General features: G+C 39.1%; 1 protein-coding gene across 5 annotated transcripts in view; it reads left to right on the top strand.

Annotated features, from left to right (window-relative positions):
• DCDC1 (doublecortin domain containing 1) overlaps positions 1–16,655 on the top strand; it is a 476,122-nt gene that overhangs the window by 47,708 nt on the left and 411,759 nt on the right. The window lies entirely within an intron of this gene.

The raw sequence follows: 16,655 nt of genomic DNA, 5'->3' as shown, positions 1-16,655 counted from the left end.
TAAGCATGTCATACCCAGGGTCTGTTATCAAGTGCTGTATATGGTAATCACATTTAAATGACATAACTACTTTGCCATACAAATTCAGTGTATCTAACTGCTGTATTCCCCTCTGCTTTTTATACCTTATTAGAAGTATTTTTTTTTCCTGCAACTGCTGTAAAGCCAGTGAACCAAAGGCAAGTCTAGGCAGTAATTGCATAAGTAGAAGAAAAGTAATTCTGAAGTTCATTACAGATGAAGTGATGAAAATTCTTCTTCTATTAATGTTATTATATAAAGTGATACTAGGATTTCTATCTCTTTAAGAATACTTGATCATTAGGAAATAACTTCTTGAATTCATTAGAAAGTTCAAGGTAATTTGGTCCTTGTAAAGAAACTTGTTGCTACAATACTCAGTGAAAATTACCTATGCAGTAGTGTAGACCCATATAGTTTTCAAATTTTGCTTTAACTTTAAAATATGGCTGCCTTTATTTTGTATTCATTGAATCATCTGCTTGTATAAAAGCATGAGTCTTTGTGGGTAAATGTTTCTGTGACTTTTTTATATTCAGATATATATGTAATAAATGCTTCCTTAAGATCCTCATTTATTTTTATTAATCAGAAGTACTTGCCGTTCTTACGATTATGGTATTTTGCAAGAGATATACAAAAATTATTTATAGCTAAGCTTCTTAGAAGATCTGGACATGTATGCCTAAAATAACAATGTTACACACATGACTAAGCTTGGTGGATGATTTTTAAATGTACAAACTAATTTCCTCCTACTTTTTGTTTTCTCTTTTATCCTTTTAAAGCCAAGTCTAGAACAAAAAACTTCTCTGCTTTGTCTGCGTATCTTTGGCTGTGTTTCACTGTGACATGCACTGCTGTTCTTTTAGCACCAAAATGTTGGCACACACTCCTGAAAATTTCACACCATCTCTTGCTGGATCAGCAAGCTTAACCCACCAAAATCTGGTGTTGTGCAATGGTTTTTGACTGATAATCAATCTTTATGCTGCTCGACAGTTGTTGCTGGGACACGGAGTAGAGCAGGTGGCAGATGTGCCTCGTCTTTTGAGAAAAGAAATTGTAGGTGAGCTTGGACACAGACTAGCATATCACATGTCCGTTAAAAAGACTTAAGTATAATGGGGAAAAAGCCACTTGTCTAAGTTAAGCTCATAGATAAGCCTATAAGCCTAAGAACTGATACTTGGTTTCTTTCAGAACAAGAATATAAACACCAATAATTTATTATATATATATTAAATAATAATTTATTTCATATATGTAATTTATCATATATATGTATATAATTTGAGAGGGGTGTGGGAGATTTCATATATGTATACCACCTACACATTCACATATAATTTTTCAAATCAGGTTAAAATTACCTTTCTTGCATGAGTTTCATAGATAATCGATAATTTGCCAACTTGTTGTCATGAGTTTACCATAAAAATAAAACATGCTTGAGTAGCTTTGAAAATGGTAGATAAATTTAGGGTAAGGAGACATTCTCAGAAGTTGGAAAATTCTATTTTCTTAAGGTAAATAGGGGGAAAACACCTGGCAGAATTTGGTGTTACTGTTGTATCTTTCCAAATGAGCATGAATATTTTAATGTACAACTAACCAACAAGCATTAGAGTCAGTAACTGGTCATTATTTTAATATACTGATTTTCATTCATTCAACAAACATTCATTGAGAGTCTACTATGTGCCAGGTATGAGGCCAGATCAGAGACAGATAAAAAAAAAGGGACTCATAGTCTGATATCTTTTTTTGTCATTATCCCTTCATCTCTGATTTTAAATTTAAAAAAATTTTTAAACCGAATGCTTTGGGCCCTCCAAAGGAAAATTTACTTTATTTCTGGCACAGGAAAGCCAAATAAATCTATGTATATTTTGGCAGTTATATTTCCATACTTCATTTTTTTCTTATTCTTTAGAAAAATAGTGTAGATAGTGAAAATTGCCTTAGAACTATTTCCAGATTTACTAAGGTGGAAAGAGACCTGCAGAACATCTCTGATTTTTGAAATATTTTACCACCCCTTTTGAGCATCACTGTTGACAACCAGTGGCACTGGATTTAATAGAAAGCTGGAGAGCTATTCATCACATACCTCCAAACACAGAGCTTTCATATAGAGGTCAAGCCAAGGTCAAGACTGACATGAAGCATTCCCTGTTGAAATGCAATATTAGAATAATTCTTATATTTGAAGTTGAACACCTAAACAGAAAGATTAATTGTGTGTGGGAAGAACAGAAAGAATTTTTATGAAGACATTTGATGAAGATCAACTGTCTTATTAAGTCTTGTAATTCTGCCATTTGAAGATTCTGAAATTTATTAATGATTCCTCTAGAACTGTGAAGATGTAGTTAATGAGTTGTTTGAAAAGGCATTTTTAAAGTTTTCAGATTCATGGGCATACAGTTTAGGTTTTATTCACAGTTTCCTGGATCTTCTGCTTAATAGTGGCACAGTAAAAATTCTTGCATCAGATTCATGGGGTTTATAAGAGTTCAGCTCCTTTATAACTGCTAGGAGCTGTAGGCAATGCAAACTTAGCATAAGAAATGGTTCATGCTCTGCAATAGCTTAAATGTCTTAAAAAAGATGAGGGAAAAAATCTGTTTGGGCCTAATTCATTAGGTCCAAGTTTCATTGTATGGAGTTCTGATTGTTTATTTTTATTTATTTATTTATTTTAGTTTTGTATTTTCATTCTTTCCTGTATATCCTACTTTACTATTTGGCTTTCAGTGTTATCATTTATAGTGATTCATTTCAGTCCTGAGTTTTGTTAACCAGAAGTGAAACTGAGTATTACAAATAGGATTTTACATCTTTTATATACTGTATTTTGAAGATGTAGTCACAGAAAAAAAAAAAATCCATGAAAAGAGTTCTTGATACTACACCTAAGATCTAAATTTAAACCTAGAGATTTCTGCTAACTGCCATGTGATGTACAAAATGAAATAATTTGCTGTGACAGCTAGTGATTGACAAGAATATGTGTGAGCACATTTAAAATAGGCCATCTTTTCATGTAGAAGTAAATGTCAGTGAAATGATGGATTCTCATCATTTTAATTATTGATGATTTGGAAATATTTCAATTCCACGGCATACAAGACACATTCTAAATAGCAGCATAACACTTTTTCTCATATCTGCATCAGTAATGAAATGTTCTGTCATATTTTGTTTTTCAAAAAATGCATGAGTTTAATGAACCTGGATTCATGCATTATATTCTGTTCCATTATATGTCTCCTGAATTTGTCGAGTTTTAAATGGTTGTGTTAAAAGCACAAGTTTCAAGAAGTGACCCACTACCCACATCACACTGCTATTCTTGCTGCTGGATCTCAAGACAGTGCTACAGTGCTGTCTACACTGATGGCTGCATTAGTCCTGCTAAAGCTAATACTGGGCTTTGTGATGCTCGCCCATAGGGTGACCACACTTAACTTGGGCAGCTGCAGCAGGAGTTAGAGTGGGTGTTCCCAAATTGTCTATTATCATTTTGTTTGTATAGTATATGTATTAGGTGAGATTGTCAGTCCACCTCATCTCGCACTTAGCTGCATATACCAAAAGCAGGAAAGTGATATTATGCAGAGAAAAAAAGAAAAAAAACCCACTTCTGAGAGAGCACATGATTCTTTTATCTATTTCTACAAGTGAGGGTAAAACTATAGGCATATATTTTATATATTTCCCTATTTCAAAAGTTTTAAACCTATAAATGTGTACAGTATCCTTACTATATAAACAGATGTGGGTCTGAAGACATTGCAAGAGATGGACTCCCCCCACCACCACCACCGAAAAGAATCCTTAGCCAGTAGGAAAATTTAGAGCATGCATATGGCAGCATCTCATACTGTCAAAATAACAAATCATTGAGAAACATCTAAATTCTTGACATATTCATGAATTGTTGCATTGTATATATTGTATATATGCACACAGAGGCTACACTTGTTTAATGAAGATGCCTGCAAACCTATAACTGTCCTGATAATTTGAATACTTTCTGCATGCCATGCACTCAGCATGTGCTTAAAGTGTATTATACTTTCTCCTTACAACCCCTGAGTTAGTGCTACAAGTCCACAGTCTCTAATATGCAATTCTAAAATCCAAAATTGCAGATGACCAAACAATTTTTTCATAACTCATTTAATAGCAGGACCTTATTTGGTATAACCAATTGATTGTTTTGATAAAAAATAATTAATGTGTTTGATTATGGGTTGCTCTCCTAGACCTTGCTGGGCACATTACATAATATTTGATATATGTAACATATTAACATTTTTGAAATTCAAAAGTTTCTACTTATGGAATCACATCTGACCTTAAGGGTTTTGGATATGGTCTTTCTGTCATAGCTGCAAAGAAATCTGATAAATTTTAATTCTCACTAGGATATTAACTCAGAAGGGTTATAAATGCTGTCTTTATCACCTTGAGTTGTTTGCTACATGGGTAAAAGTGGACAGAGAGAATATCTCCCTGACTAGAGCTGAGAGAGTGTGTGGAAGGCAATAAAAAAAAGAATATGGTTCCGTCTAAGGAGACAGCGGAATAGTTAAAGAGAGACCATTCGTTCATTCAGTCATTTGAGAAGTGTTTATTGAGTCCCTACAGTATGCCAGTATATGGTGTGAACAAGACAGAGATCTCATGGAACTCTGGTTCTAATAAGGTGGAAGAAGCAATAGACATAAACATATAGAGAACTAAATAAGTTATTTATTGACAGTGTTAAGTGTTATAAAGGCAATGAAAAGGGTGGTATCACAAGAACAAATGATGTCATGGAAACAAAAGGAGGGAATTTAAAAACTGAACCAGGCGTTTGCAGTAACCTTTTTAAATGAAATCTCTTAGGCAGTTGTCTACCTACCCTGCTTGCTACTTTACCTGAGAATTCTTTTATATAGTCTATATGTACTCTTTCAGGGTTTTGCCTTCCAAACCATTCGTTTTTGAAGCTTTCAGACAGCTGTTAGGAGAGACATGAGAAATGCATTATTATTTAGTGGGAAGAACACTCGACTTGAAGTCAGATGGTATTGCAAGATTCTAGTCCCTGTTATATGACCTTGGGCAGATTGGTCTGCACGTCATTATCCTTACCTGTATAATAGAGGTAATAATATCTAAAAGGATTATTGGATAGTGTCTTATTTTTCTAAAAAAAAAGATAAATTATTTGAAAATTAAATGTTTATAAATCCGTCGTCTAAATAGAACACAGAGAATAGCATTTCATAAACATAACTAAAGTTCCAAACGCTGTTAATATCCGAAGGGAGGGCTTCCCTGGTGGTGCAGTGGTTAAGAATCTGCCTGCCAATGCAGGGGACACAGGTTTGAGCTCTGGTCCGGGAAGATCCCACATGCCGCGGAGCAACTAAGCCCGTGCACCACAACTACTGAGCCTGTGCTCTAGAGCCCGCAAGCCACAACTACTGAGCCCGTGTGCCACAACTACTGAGGCCCGCGCACCTAGAGCCCGTGCTCCACAACAAAAGAAGCCACGGTAATGAGGAGCCCACGCACGGCAATGAAGGGTAGCCCCCGCTTGCTGCAACTGGATAAAGCCCGCATGCAGCAACGAAGACCCAACACAGCCATAAATAAATAAATAAATTTATTTATTTATTATTATTTTTTTAAAGATGCATATCAAAGGAATATTTTCAATGAGCCCAGGCTCTTGCATCTTCCCATACATAGAAAAACACTAAAAAAAAAAAAGAAAAGATCCCAAGGCTATTAATCAGAACCTTGTGTCCTCTGTTACCTTCCCAGAATGGCTGCCTGGGTTCAGGAAAACAGCAACAACAACACAATAATTTGTCTCTACTTTTTTATCACTGCCAGGGAAGCAAACTACTCTATGAACCTGGGCAAGTCACTTAACCTCTCTAAGCCTCAGTTTCCTCATCCATAAATTGAGCCCAATAGTGTAACTATGGGGAGTAAATAAGACGATGTGTGTAAGAAGCCTGCTGTATATGTGTCTAAAACATTGTATTTGCACGTGCTCTTTATCTATTTTCCTTCTTTTGCTCCATCTCTTGCTCAACACGTTTCCATCAGTTTTGCATACAGGAAAGTACCTGGTTTTACTACCAAAGGTATTTGCTAGGTCCGAGATCTTAAAATACATACAACCAAATTAAAATCCCTGCCGAGCACTTGTGTTACAGCATGATATGGGAATCTGAGTTAAAGCCTTGGAAGTCTCACTATATTGTACTTTTTGCCTTGAGAATTTTTCTGGGGTGTAAGTCAAAATCAAGTCCTTTTAGAAAAGGAGCCCCAATTGGCCTTGCTCTGCTCAATTCCAAGAGTGGTATTTTAAAATATGTGTATGACCCAAGGCTAGCCTTAACTTTAAGCTGCCATAACTTATTTCAAGAAAGTTCATAGAAAAGTTCAGGGAAAGGGTGACAACATTTTGATTGGCACAATAGATGGGATGTTTGTAATTTTAATCAAATTTAAATTGAAGACATACTTCAAATGATATGTCAGACTAGTGTTACTGAGTTAAAATCTAATGACAACCACTGTCATTATTAGTTAAGTATAGCCATCATGCCTATAGCAATAAACGATGACACTTAAGAACATGTAGAAACAAAGAACGCAAGTATTTAGAGAAAAGGGAGTGACTAGAAACTCAGTTGAACACAGGAATGTGACCTGGATTTAGTCTATTTACCAAACATAGAAGCAATTGTATTTTGAGCAGATGATATAATTGAATATAGCAGTATGTTTTCTTACTGTCAGAGCATTTATGTCTTATAAACTCGTCCTGCACCCATGAAATGATGTGCTTGTTCATATTTAATGTCATTATCTATACTTACTTGACAGAGCATTAATGTATTTTCAAGTTTATTGCCCAACTACAAGAGAATGAATTTTTAAAAATAAGATTTTTAATAAGCTCATGGATTTGAAGTTGCAAGTTTGCTGCTTTTATTCTGGTGACAGAATAAGGCAGTATTCTCTTTGCCTGGCACATGCAAAATGGAAAATTACAATGTGGGGAGCACCCAGATTTATTTAATTTCTTGGCAGGCATTGGCTTTTTTTGAAGTAGACTGAGAAAATGTGGTGATATTGTAGATAGACCTTCTAATGCTAGAACATGCTTTATTTTTTTCATGATTTGGTTATAAACAAAGCCAAGAAAATAAAATAGGATGTGGGTTCTTCAAAATAAAATATATCCTATTGTTGGGGCATAATATTCTCTGAGTGTTACAAGAGAGTACGTGTATGAACATGAACAGTCAGGGGGACTTGACTGGGATGTAGCCCTTTGGGGAAGTTTTTCCCAAGGTTATGACAGACCTTCACTAGAACTTCACTAGAGTGCAGACCTCACCCCTATCCTCACCCAGTGGGCTCTTAACTTTCTAGAGAGAAACACTGGGACGGGTCTGGTCATGATGCTTTGGAAGCCACTAGGTGTGGCTAGCAAATTTAAAGGAGGGCATGAGATGATAAAGTGAGACTAGGACCCCGTCTTTGACAGTTGTGTGTGTAGGGACAGAGAATTTGCTGAGAGAACTGTCAACAACGGGGAGATTGAAGAACTCTCCAGAGGGGAACTCCAAGGCTCCTGCTTTTGAGCTTCATGGATGGATTGGCATTGTATTTGGTCCTACTTTCTGTGGAAGCTCCCACTAGAAAGGATAAGCTCATTCTCAATGTACCCTTTTGTGATCATCAGATTTATAATGACTGGTGAAATAAACATCTGTTTTCCCCTCTAAACCAAGTTCCTTAGGGCATAAACCATGGCTGCCTTGTTCACCATCATTTTTTGGCACAGGGCCTGGCACTTAATAGTTGCTCAGTAAATGTTGTTCAGTGACTGAATGAAGGACCAAATAGGTACCATGATGAACCATCCGTGGTGGGAGGGGAGGGTAAAGACCTCATTAGAGCAGCCTGCCTGGCCGCAAACAGTGAGTGGACATTTAGAAGGAGTATATTAAAAATCCCCTATCCCAAATTCATATGTAGATTTGCGAATGTTCCCGTTTGGCAGGGGGCCAGAGTAAGCCAGCCCAAGAATAATTACATGGCAGAGAGGCTAATGGTTATGCTAATGCTTGTCTGAGACGAGACAATGGTCCGAAGTGGAGTGCTGGGATAAATTATTCTCCCAGGAACCTATAGATCTGTGATTTTCAGTCTTCCCACATCCTCTCAGGGATGCCCTTTTTTACCCATTCTCTACCCTCAATCTTTTTTTCTTTTGGTGGTTGGGAAGTGGGGGGAGGCTTTCTTCTTCATTTAACACTTCCCTTTGTATTTCTCATAGTACCTTGCATACAATAGGTGCTTATTAACTATTATTGAAAGTAAGGAAGTAAGAAAGAGGAGACAGGGTGACCTTTGGGAAGGTTTCGGGCCACTGCTCCCTGTCGTGCACAGCTGAAGGACTGTGGAGCTGGGTGGGGGTGGAGAGGCTGTTTTCTTTTTTTTTTTTTTTTTTATAAATTTATTTATTTTATTTATTTATTTTTGGCTGTGTTGGGTCTTTGTTGCTGCGCGCGGGGCTTTCTCTAGTTGCAGTGAGCGGGGGCTACTCTTCATTGCGGTGTGCGGGCTTCTCATTGTAGTGGCTTCTCTTGTTGTGGAGCACGGGCTCTAGGCACGCGGGCTTCAGTAGTTGCAGCGCGTGGGCTCAGTAGTTGTGGCTTGCGGGCTTTAGAGCACAGGCTCAGTAGTTGTGGTGCACGGTCTTAGTTGCTCCGCGGCATGTGGGATCTTCCCGGACCAGGGATCGAACCCGTGTCCCCTGCATTGGCAGGCGGATTCTCAACCACTGCACCACCAGGGAGGCCCGAGGCTGTTTTCTAATTCTTACAAAGGTACCAGGTAGCCTCAGCCCTGGGAGGGATGTCAGGGTTTTGAGATGAGAAAGTTAACAAAAGACAGAGGTGTAGAAAGCATTTGTTAGCTATGGCTAGTATGTTTCCTGAGAAGTTCAAAGTGGGTTTAGATGGCAATACATTTCTTGCTTTAATACTCAGACTGGATTCCTCTCCCCCATGCCCAACAGTCCCCTCACCGCTTGATTACTCCTTATTCCACCCACTCCCAGCCTTGCTTAACCCTCTTTCTCACCAGGGCTAAAACCCACTCAGGTCTTTGTTGAGCATCCTCAGGTGCTCCAAGCTGGTGTAAAAGGGTCAGATCCTGTTTTTCTTCTTGCCTCTGGATGTAATAATGCTTACCCTGGCTGTCAGCCCTCATCACCTTTCTTCATATGAAGGCATACGTCCCTAGAGCTGTGATTCACCTCGTGTTGCTAAATTTGAGGGTTCCCTGGTTCTCCAGTTGGTTCTCATATAGAAGGCCCGTGGTGCACACTTTGAGACATGCTGTTCTAGATCTGTACTCGTCCTCGCTTACCCCAGTAGCTTTGTTCCATAGGGAAATGGATTTTGCCTTAATGTAAGGAAGATTTTTCCAGTAGTCCCTCATGCCCAGAAGATTAGAATGGCTTGCTTTGGGGAATGTGGGACTTCTTAGAGCTGTGCAGAGGCTCTGATCTGTGTAGGCTATGTCCCGCCTTCCTTGCTCCCATCTCTGGCCTCTCTGTGTTCAGTTTCCTCCCAACAGTCCATCATCTTGTTGCATAACTCTGGGTCTTCACCTCCATTGTTTCCTCTCCCTGGAGGATGCTTTCCCTCTTTTGCCAACTCCATGTATCCTTCAAGTCCTACCTCACATCCTTCCCCTGGGGAGACTTTCTTGGCCACCACAGGCTGTGGCAGGTGCCCCTACTCCAGGCTCCCTCAATACCCTGTGACATCTCTGACTAAGCACCTGTCATACTGTGTGTTGTTTTCCTTTCTTGTTCTCCCAAAAGACCAAGAACTCTGAGGTCCTCCCTGTGCAGCGTCTCTAGCAGGGAACGTTTGGTAGGCACTCAGTGAATGTACGTTGAATGACTAACTGAGTAAATAAGATGGGTGGTTAGAATCAATCATTTTTAAAGTTTCATTGGTTTTACAGTTCTGAACCCGTGCAAAGTAATGCACTAAGCCTATGACTTTTTTGCGTCTTCTTACTTTGAGCTCTCCTCCATGATACATATTCTGGTTTCTGAGTAAATTCAAGGAGGGACATGGTAATGAAAATGCTAATTAATCATGAGTATAAAAATGTAATCTTTTTCCAATATACAGAGAAAATATAAGTCAGTATCTACCTAATGGAAATATTACCTAATATCCACCTAATGAAATAATAGTCATACTCTGATCTGACATGTTTGAAAAATATTTTCCAAATATTTATTGAGCATTTACTATGGGATTAAACATTATTTCAGGTGCTGGCTCTGCAGCAGGGAACAAATGCTTACATTGAAAATGTATGATCAACTTTTATTATTTTGTTAAACATCCAGCAAGCACACTATGTTTACAACATACCAGATACTGGAGGTACACAGATGAAAACACATTTCATACCCTTGAAATGTTCGAAGTCTGACGGGGACACACATACAAAAATAGAAGAGTTCAATAAAATGAGGGACGCAAAGGTGAGGCTGTGAAGCCTGAAGAGAGTAGATTAAAGGAGGTGGCACTGAGTTGAGAAGGAAGGAAGATAGCCCAGCCAAGAGGGAGGGGAAAAGTCATGATCAAAAGTTGGAATCGGAAAAGAGCATGGTGTGTGCCAGTAGCTTATTCGCAGCTCCCTGCACCTCTACAGAAGGGGATTGTCTCAAACTCCTTTACTGCAGTGGTTCTCAACTAGGGGAAATTTCAACTCCTGGGGAACATTTGGCAATGTCTGGAAACATTTTTTGGTTATCCCAACGGGGAAGGTGCTACTGGCATCTAGTGGGTAGAGGCCAGGGATGCTGCTAAACATCCCGCAATGCATAGTACAGCCCCCCCCCCCCCCGCAACAAAGAACAAAGAAATGTCAACACTTGCTGAGGCTGAGAAACCTTATTTGACTGACAACAGACACAAAGATTTGTAAACTGAGTCACAGTCATTTCCATAAGGACATGTTGAACAAAATATAGCCACTAAAGGCAGATGCTTTTTAAATGGGTGCTAAGGTGGGGTGATGGTGGAAAGTGGGAAAGTAAGAAGCATGGGAAATCCAGTTACTTTAAATTAGGGGAATTCTTTTATTACTTTTTAGGCACTTGAGGGAGTGCACAGTGTCACGGTTAAAAAAGCAGGCTCTGGAATCATTCAGCCTGGGTCTGGTCTCTGATTCTCTTAATCGATTTATTATACAGATCTAGTTGCTTAATTTCTCCAGGTCTCATTTTCCTCATCTGTGATATGAAGATTATAATATTATCTGCTTCGTAAGGTGTTGAGGATAAGACCAGTTAGTGTATACAAAGTACTTAACACACTGCTTTCTATATGCTAATTTCTTGGTGAAAATCACGAGGAGGGTAATAATATCAGCAACATTTACTGTGTTTCATATTTACACAAAAGTGTTCTATCTGTAGAAATTTCTTTCATCCGTAAAACAGGTAAGGGAATTACTATTATTGTTCCCATTTTTCAGATAAGAAAACTAAGACAAATGAGATTGACTGATTTCGCAAGGTTACAGAGTTAGTGAGAGGCAAAGTTAAGTTTCAGATCCCTGGAGTATGGCTTCAGAGCCCATGCTTTTAAGGCTTTGCTGCCTATCTAGTATATTATTAATATGTTTTAGTCATCATTAGTATTATTTTGTTAGGCTGCTTTGCAGGTTGGTTTAAAAATCTTTACTTGTATAAAAAGTTTTATATATTTCCAATAGTCTTTCCATGTTTATCAACAAGGATCTGGAAAGTAGGAGTACCTTTAAAAACACCTATATATAATTTATGTTGTAAAGAATATTTTCAAGTTTATTTGAAAATCTATTATGTGGTTTTTCTAGATCCACCTAGAGTTCTTTCAAAAAAACTACTTGGAACTTCAGAAATGTGATTTAAAAAAAAATTTAGGCTGCCTAATTTTTAAGTGGAGTAAAGTGTCCTTAGCTGTTTTTAGGTAATAGAATTATGAATATATTCCTTTTATTGAAATGTTTTATTGGAATAAAAGACAGGCTTGTTCATTAATTCATTCAGCACTTATTGAGCACCTACTCCATGCCCCAGATAAGCAGTGCATGTTTAGCCAAGAAAGCATAAAGTGCTAGTGCAGTGGGGTCCGTTCAGTGGTAGATGTCTTCACAAAGAGCAGAAAGCAGGGTGTGCAAGCTGGAAAAGACTTCCTAGAAGAGATGACCTCCAAAGGGAGACTTGAGGAAAATATAAGCATTTACCTTAAATATACTCTGAGTTCATCCCAGTCTATTCCACTCCTTCTAGACCTTCATTTGCGAAGCAGTTCTCCTTGGCAAGTTTTCTTCTTTTCCTGAAAAAATTGTATCCATTGTGGTCATTAGTGAACATCAAGGTGGTAGAACAATCATATTTAAGTTCACAGTGGGGAGAGGTAGGAAATAAAGATGGTAGGTACATACCCATAGGCAATAAAGTTTATTTTGCATAATCGGTATGTTATGAAAAGTGACATAAAATTAAATTTGTATCAGTTGAACATTTAAATGCACAGGAAAGGTTAACATCTAGTAACTATACCATGTGCAGTGAATTTCTATATACCCTGGAGCAAGTAATAAGAAATACAGACTTGATTCCTACTCTCCGAGGGTTTAAATATGGAAGCAGAAATAGGATATACACTTATAAAACATTTACATAATAATTCCAGATGGTTTACGCTCTTTCCCTAGCAGGTAGTACAGTGCCTGGCATGTGGTAATTTCTCAAACACTGTTGAATGAATATATGGGTGGGTGTTACAGGCTGCAAATGCTCAAAGGATTCAAGCGATGACAGGTCATTTTAGGCTGGAGCACTGAAGGAAGGTCTTAAACTGGATCTTGAGAAAGACTTGAGTCTGAATAGGTGAAGGATGGACTTAAAGATGAACTTGGTGTATTCATGGAATAATCAACAGACAGCTTAGGTAGTGCTATAAACTAGAGTAAGATAAAACCAGTAAGTTTGGATAGGGTCAGATTGTCAGTAAACTCTTCTGTTAGACGTGCGTTTAAGTGAAGGGACTGTGTCTGTTTCATATTCCTTGCACAGGGTCTGGCACATAAGATGGGCTCAATAAGTATTTGTGGACTGCTTGACCGACCGACAGACAGACATACAGACAGACTGGCTGGCTGACTGACTCGTGGAAAACTTCAAAAGCTAACTCCCAGAACTTTTTCATGGGACAATGACAAAATTGATGTTGTAGGGAAATTCAGCTGTAATTGGAGTATAGAATGTCAGATGTAATGGAGGAGGATCAAATACAATTAGGATGCCTCTTGCAGATGATCTCTCAGATGAGGTCGAGAGAGAAATGGGCCAGTGGGCCTGGCTGGGAATGGAAAGGAAGGATGCTTTGCAGAGTTATCGTGAAGACGGCAGAGCTGAGAGTTAGGTCTCCCTTCTTTGACTCTGTCTGAGGTCAGGTTCCCTAGACGCAGAGCCTGAGATGGTGATTTCTGTGCAAGGGCCTTAGGGAACACTGTCAGGTGGAACCTGTGAAGGAGTGAAGGAGGCGGCACAGGGCAGAGGCAGAAGCTCGGCCAAGCCCTGTATTCTTCGGCTGAAGTCTGTCCCCAGTCTGGAGTGGGAAACATACCGCTGCGCTGCCCCTCCCTGAGGCAAGGGGACTGGCTGTGTGTCCCCCCAGTCATTGGCTGTGGACTGTCCCCCTGAGGAGGAAGGAAGAGCTCATCACATCACAGGCATTTCCTGGCTAAGCGGCTGGTTCCTTTCAGCGGACAGCAGGTCTCAGGAGAAGGGTCAGCTGTGAGGCGTTAATGGCCTGGAGTCACAGCAGCTGGAGTTTGCGCGCATGCGCCTGGTACAGAGAATCCAGGGGACACCCCCAGTGTTCCCTACACTCCGTTACAGTCTGATCTGCATAAGGTGCTCTGCTGAGAGCCTTCCAATGGCTTCCCATCACATCCAAGATAAACCCCAAACCCCTCATCCTGGCCTACACAACCTGGCCCCTTTCTACCTTTGGCTTTATCCTACACATTCTCCCCCTGTCCAAACTTACTTTATTTTTCTTTCTCAAACCCGCCAAGCTCATTCTCACCTCGGAGACTCAGTGCTTGATTTTCTCTCTGCCTGGAATGCTCCTTCCCTCAGGTTTTCATCACTAACTTCTCATCATTCAGGCCTCTCCGCTCAGGTGTCCCCTCTTCAGAGAGGCCTTCCACTGTTTGTCTCTCCCCAAGAGGCTGTGATCTGTACAAGCTATTCTGTCCTATTCACAGCTGTCACCCTGGTGCCTTGAGGAGTGGACACCCGATAAATATCATTGAATGAATAAGCAGTTGGTTGCAGAGAAATGAATAGGAGACAAGGGTTCAAAATCTCCCTGAGATAGTGGAAAACCTTGAAAAAAGTGGAAACATTGACAGAAATAAGAACTGTGAAGGGTGCATCAAGTAGTGCAAGAAAATGTGAAATTTTGTTTCAGACGTATTGAACTTGAAAAAATGGCAGAAAATGTATGATGGAGACAGAAGAGTGTAGTGATTTGGAGCACAGTTTCTAGAACTGACTTCATATCCCAGCACAATCACCTACAAGCTGTGAGATCTTGGGCAAGTTATTTAACGTCTCTGTGCCTGAATTTTCTCACCTGTAAATGAGGGTAATGGTATTACAATGGTATTATAGTCCTCTCATAGAGTTGTTGAGAGGACTAAATGAGTTAAAACCTGTAAATCATATAAAACAGTGTCTGGCTAATAGCATTATTTTTAGTGGAATTTCAGGAATTCTGCATATAGAAGAGATAGTCAAAGCCAGGGCTGGGACTAGGGAGAGACTAGTGCAGCACCTACAGGACAAGATTTAAGGAGGCACTCACTTTGAGGGTTGTGCACTTGCCCCACCCCGAGCATGCTTCCTTAAATTTTGCATTCTTGGCCCTTCACTCACCTCAACCTAATTCTGGCCTGGTCAGAAAAATCAAAGGGGAAAACGCTTTATTGGTAAGATTTTCTAAATCTGGGTACCTGTCACACCTTCTCCCTCTGGCCTTGGTGGGAGTGGTTTTTTGCGGTTGCTAATCTCTGGGTTGTGTCACTGTCCTTTCGTTGCTTCTTGGTCTTTTCCATTACTTACATAACCAATTCCCTGCAGTCAGTCCCTCTACTCAAAAACTCTGAATGGATTCTGCTTTTCTGATTGGACTCTGATGTAACAGTTAATATACTCTAGAGCTCCATAAGCATGGGACTTCAGGGATGTGGGGAAAGAAGCCAACATATATGGAGTGACCTCAATGTGTTAGGTACTTTTACATGTAAGATATTTAATCCTCATCAGCTGGTGGAGTGGTGCCCACTGCATACTTTGTAGATGAGAAATCAAAGCTGCAGGGAGGTATGACTCATCTAGGGCCGCTAACTTACAGAGCTGAGATTCAAACCTAGTTTAAAGGATTATACCCTTTCCATAATGCAAAGCATCTGGGGGGGGGGGACGTGTCCAGATTGTGGGTACACTCCTATCAAAATACAAGAATTTATTTTTTTCCCAGTGAGAGATGTTTTTTTATTTTCAGAGATACTGGGCATTAGTAGTCTCCTTCTTCCTCCCCCTTCTCCTCTTCTTCCTCCTTCTTTCTTTATTTTGGTGAAATTCACATAACATAAAATTAATCATTTAAAGTGAACAATCAGTGGCATTTAGTACATTTGCAGTGTTGTGCAACCACCATTCCTATGTAGTTCCAAAACATTTCCATCATTCCAAAATAAAACCCCTTATCCATTTATTTCTTCCCATTCCCCCCCCTCCCAGCCCCTGGCAACCATCAATTTGCATTCTGTTTCTATGGATTTACCTATTCTGGATAGTTCATATAAATGGAATTATATAGCATACCTCCTTTTATGTCTGGCTTCTTTGACTTAGCATAATGTTTTGAGGATCATCCACATTATAGTATGTATCAGTACTTCGTTCCTTTTATTGCTGAATAATATTCAATCATATGTATATACCACACTTTAGTTTTCTATTTACCCATTGGTAGAGATTGAGTTTCCATCTTTGGCTATTGTGAATAGTGCTGCTATGAACATACGTGTACAAGTATTTATTTGACCACTGTTCTCAATTCTTTCAGGCATATATGATCTCATTAACTTCTAGCTTATTTTTCTAATTCTAATTCCTATCAATTTAAGATTACAAAGTGACAAAATATGTAACTAATTTCTGTAAAAAATTTTTCTCTTCTTGAAGTCTTAATCATATTTATAATCTTCTAGTTTTAACTTATTCTCCAAGTTTTGCTCATATTCCTGCCCACCGTATATGTGTGTGTACGTGTATGTATGTGTGAGTGTGTATGTGTGTGTATGTGTGGGGGCGGGTAGAGAGAGAGAGCGAGAGGGAGAGAAAGTGTTTTTGTTTTTTTAAACATGTAATGTAGCCATTCTGGGACTTGAAGTTTGTATACAACCACCGGTTCATGTTTCATATCAATACTAGCAGATTT

Source organism: Eschrichtius robustus, chromosome 11, assembly GCF_028021215.1.
Source record: "Eschrichtius robustus isolate mEscRob2 chromosome 11, mEscRob2.pri, whole genome shotgun sequence".
In the NCBI taxonomy this organism is placed as follows: Eukaryota; Metazoa; Chordata; class Mammalia; order Artiodactyla; family Eschrichtiidae; genus Eschrichtius; species Eschrichtius robustus.
This window is presented reverse-complemented; position numbering and strand designations above follow the sequence as displayed.